Source organism: Castor canadensis, chromosome 5 (genome assembly GCF_047511655.1).
Source record: "Castor canadensis chromosome 5, mCasCan1.hap1v2, whole genome shotgun sequence".
In the NCBI taxonomy this organism is placed as follows: domain Eukaryota; kingdom Metazoa; phylum Chordata; class Mammalia; order Rodentia; family Castoridae; genus Castor; species Castor canadensis.
Window position 1 is genome coordinate 75,248,658 of NC_133390.1, and position 4,128 is coordinate 75,252,785.

The following is a 4,128-nucleotide window of genomic DNA, read 5'->3' on the forward strand; positions in this document are numbered from 1 at the left end:
TTTTCCTTTAATTACCATTTCATCTTCAAGTTCTGAGATTCTGTCTTCTGTTTGTTCTATTCTGCTGGATTGGCCTTCCGTTTTGTTTTGCAGTTCTGTTTCGTTCTTTTTTCTGAGGTTTTCCATATCCTGGCAGTTTTCTTCTTTATTGTTGTCTATTTTTGTCCTGAGTTCATTTATCCATTTATTCATTGTGTTCTCTCTTTCACTTTGGTGTTTATACAGTGCTTCTATGGTTTCCTTTATTTCTTCTTTTGCTTTTTCAAATTCTCTATTTTTATTGTCTTGGAATTTCTTGAGTGTCTCCTGTACATTTTGGTTGACCCTATCCAGTATCATCTCTATAAAATTCTCATTGAGTACTTGTAGTATGTCTTCTTTAAATTATTCTTGTGGGCTTCATTGGGTCCTTTGGCATAGTTTATCTTCATTTTGTTGGAGTCTGGATCTGAGTTTCTGTTCTCTTCATTCCCCTCTGGTTCCTGTACTAATTTTTTGCTGTGGGGAAACTGGTTTCCCTGTTTTTTCTGTCTTCCCGTCATTGTCCTTGGTGTTGTTACTGTCCCTGTTCTGTGTGTAATTAAGTATTTTCTAGCTTATTATAATAACAATGGTAATATTTAGAATGGAAGAGTGAGCTGAGATGGAAAGCAAGAAGTTAAAGAAAAGGGGAAAACAAATATACAGACAAGAGGGAGAAAGCAGAACAAGGTATCAGACAAGAGAGTTTCAAAGGTATAAACAGGGAGTGTTAGTGTACTAATTGACAGTAAGCTGAACAGACATTAGAGAGACAGAGAGAGGATTGAAAATCAAAGATAAAAAAATAAAAAGTAAGTAAATGAAAGTAATATCTATATATAAAAATGAATTAAAATAAAATGGAAAATAGAAAAAAAAAAAAACCAAAAAACTTCCAAGTTTATATGCAATGCAGTTTCAGTCTTAATAATTTGGGTGTCCGTCTCAATCTCCAGTCTTGGAGTTGGTGCCTCAGATGTTGTTCTGTAGTTGTCTCATCAAAGGGGATGCATAAAGTAGAACAAAACTACACACTCACTCACACCCCCCCACACACACACACACAAAAGCCCCACCAAATGTCCCCAGTTCAAATGCAATACAGTTTCAGTAAGTTTTTCGGCTTGCCGGTGTAATTCGGTTGTTCTCTCATCAAAGGTAGGGAGAAAAAGAAAAAAAAGCATCTGGAGACAGTTCTGAGAGTGGTATCTGCAACTGTGGCTTGCCTGCCTGCTGCTCTCAGCCTGTAGCTGGCGGTGTTATTTATGCAGATCTCTGGGGTGAGCTAGCACTCACCTGGTCCCACAGGCTTTGTTTGCTCAGAGTTCTGTGCGGGAGCCTCTGCTACAGGCTTTCCCCTTTCCAAGCACTGGGAAAGGTGACACTGCCCCATGTTGTCAGGCCTGCGTGTTTATTTACAGTTCATGTGGGAGGTGGGTCTTCCCCCCTCTCCTCTGAAGTTTTCCTCCCACCGCCACTTTCACAAGCTTTCCTGCTCCTGCTTACTGGGCGGTGCTGCTGCTCCTGCCAGCCGCCATGTGCAAACAAGATTTTAAATGAAACCCTAAAGAATAATAATTTAGGGAAATTTGGGGCACAACTTTTCACTTATTGTACACAACAAAATTAATGCTGAAAAGAGAACCAAATAAACATTTATTTAAATATTAAAAATCTTAAAATTGTTGAAAATTTGTCCTTTGATTCTCCAGGCTTCAAAAGCCACCCTAGACTTTGCTTTATCCCCTGAGGTCTCTGTCAGGGTGTCACGTTAAACATCCTGAGAAAGTGCTCCTCTGTCAGCTCTGGTTAGCCAGTCTGCTGCCCCAACCTCCTTGATCAGGCATCCACAGACAGAGCAACCAGCTGTGTTTGCTTAAGAGCTTTGGCCTCTTTGGAAACACAAGTACTTGTATTTGCTTCACTTCCCTCCCTCCCCCGCCCCTTCCCGCCAGTAAAGACTTAGCAAGCTAAGGTTGGTTGCCTCAGGCTGCATTTTCTGGGGGACCTGGGCTTGGGCAGTGTATCTAGAGAGGAGAGTGTGAAAATCAACTTAGGTTGAATCTTTTCTGTCAAAGGATGTAATCAGTAACCACCTCTGTTACAAATGTTAGTCTCACTAACTTGCTTCCCATATGCTCATTTCATGGACTCTGCTTAATGTGATAAAAGTTTCTATCAAGAGCAAAGAGTTGTCATCCTCAGCCGGACAAAATTCCGCTAGATGCCCTGGTTCTGGAGCTGATAATCTAAAACAGTTATTGCTTCCCTGAGCTTTGAAACTTCTTTGTTTTCAAAGCCCCCTCCTGAGGGGCTCTTTCCAATTAGCCAGCTTCGTAGACTGAATGCAAAACCTGCACTATTCAGGGGAGGGGCAGCATTGCATTAGAGAGAAAACCCGAGTGGACTCTCTGCTGTGTGTGCTTGCTCTTTGTCTGTGGTGCACTCTTCTGCAGAAGTAAATTTTGCTTTGCTTGTTGACTTCTGACTTGTGTGGTCGTCGCTCTATCAGTACATCCCAATATCTTAAAGATATTTCTTTTTCTTTTTCTTTTATTTTTTGCAGTACTGGTGCTTGAACTTAGGGCCTAAACCTTGAGCCACTCCATCAGCCCAATTTTTTGTGATAGGGTTGTTCAAGACAGGGTCTCACATATTTATCCAGGCTGGCTTTGAATTGCAGTCCTCCTCATCTCTGCCTCCTGAGTAGCTAGGATTACAGGCATGAGCCACTGGCACCTGGCTTAAAGATATTTCTAACAAGAGGAACTGTTTTTCTGGCCCTGCTACTGAGGTGTGCCTGTAGTAAGTATACCTAGCCTAGGGATGAAAACAGAAAACTCAACTTTTATGGAAAGGTATACAGTAAAGGGTGCAGAAGGGTGACATAAATGTTAAATAGACAGATATTTAATAGGTCCAAACATACAGTCCCTCTCTGAAATGACACAGCGTATGTTCGTTGCAAACAGCTGTGCTGAGGCAGCCTCAGGCAGGGCAAATGACCACACCAGATGCCTACTTCATTCGACACCTGTGGTCCATTTCTGCTTTTCTTGTGCTCCATATCCTGCCAAGAGTAGGGGTTATGGGGAGAATAAACTAGTTTTGAAGTTTTTGAAAAGCTTTAGAGTTTAGAAGAGCTGTACTGCAGGAAAAAAGAAGCTCTGCTAGGGAAAATCTGGTGGCCATCACAGCCAGGTTTTAGAGTTCAAAGTCATAAGCTTTCTCTTACACACAATAAGAGAGGAGGGGCCTTGTAGCAGTGTAATGAAGGCAAGATAGATTAGGGAAAGCGAGGCATGGGAAACAGGAGCCAGGAATTTAAACATTGCATTAGTGAACAGCTTGATTAAAAGCACATGGACACTCCTTTCTTTGCTTTAAGCTTCATACTCCCTCACTGAGCTTCAAACATATAACTAAAAACAAACAAAAAAAACAGCCACTGCCAACATATAATTAAAAACAACAACAAAAGAAAACAGCCACTGTCTTCTTCTGACCTTGCCCATTCGCCCAAATGATTACTATGCTCTGGGAACTGAGAGTTTTCTTTTTCTTTCTCTTTTTTTTTTTTTCTTTTTTCTTTTAATATGGACTACTTCACAAATTTGGGTGTCATTCTTGTGTAAGGGCCATTGTTAATCTCTGTATCATTCCAATTTTAGCATATTTGCTGCCAAAGTGAGCATGGAGAAAGAATATCTTAAAGATACTTACCCTGGAAACAAAACATTGGTAAAATAACTCATTTGATCACAGAAGCATTGGAAAAAAAAAAAAGTTTTTCTTAAGGATACCTGTCTTAAAAGGAGCATCTGCTGAAGTCTGTCCTTTGTTTAAAGACAGGCTCAAGAGAACATCTATGTCACAATGACCCAAATGTAGTAAACTGACCTGAATGATGATATCTCTGGGCCTGACTGATAATGTCAAAACAGTGTGAGAAAGCAATCTTTCCTATCAAAGTGTGTGTCACCATTTTAATTACCTGCATTGTCTATAGTTACAGATTCTTCTTTTGGATTCTTGCTAAGCTCCTTTACCCTTGAAAATTGCCTGCCATGCTGTGTATCTTTATCCCTCCCCTGAGTTAGTGTAGAA

The 4,128-nt window shown here is 40.6% G+C and overlaps 1 non-coding gene across 1 annotated transcript; it reads right to left on the reverse strand.

Annotated features, from left to right (window-relative positions):
- Window positions 1-3,611: 3,611 nt before the first annotated feature.
- Window positions 3,612-3,716, reverse strand: LOC141423638 (U6 spliceosomal RNA). Its single transcript, XR_012448477.1, has one exon. It is a non-coding gene; the product is annotated as a U6 spliceosomal RNA (small nuclear RNA).
- Window positions 3,717-4,128: the final 412 nt, after the last annotated feature.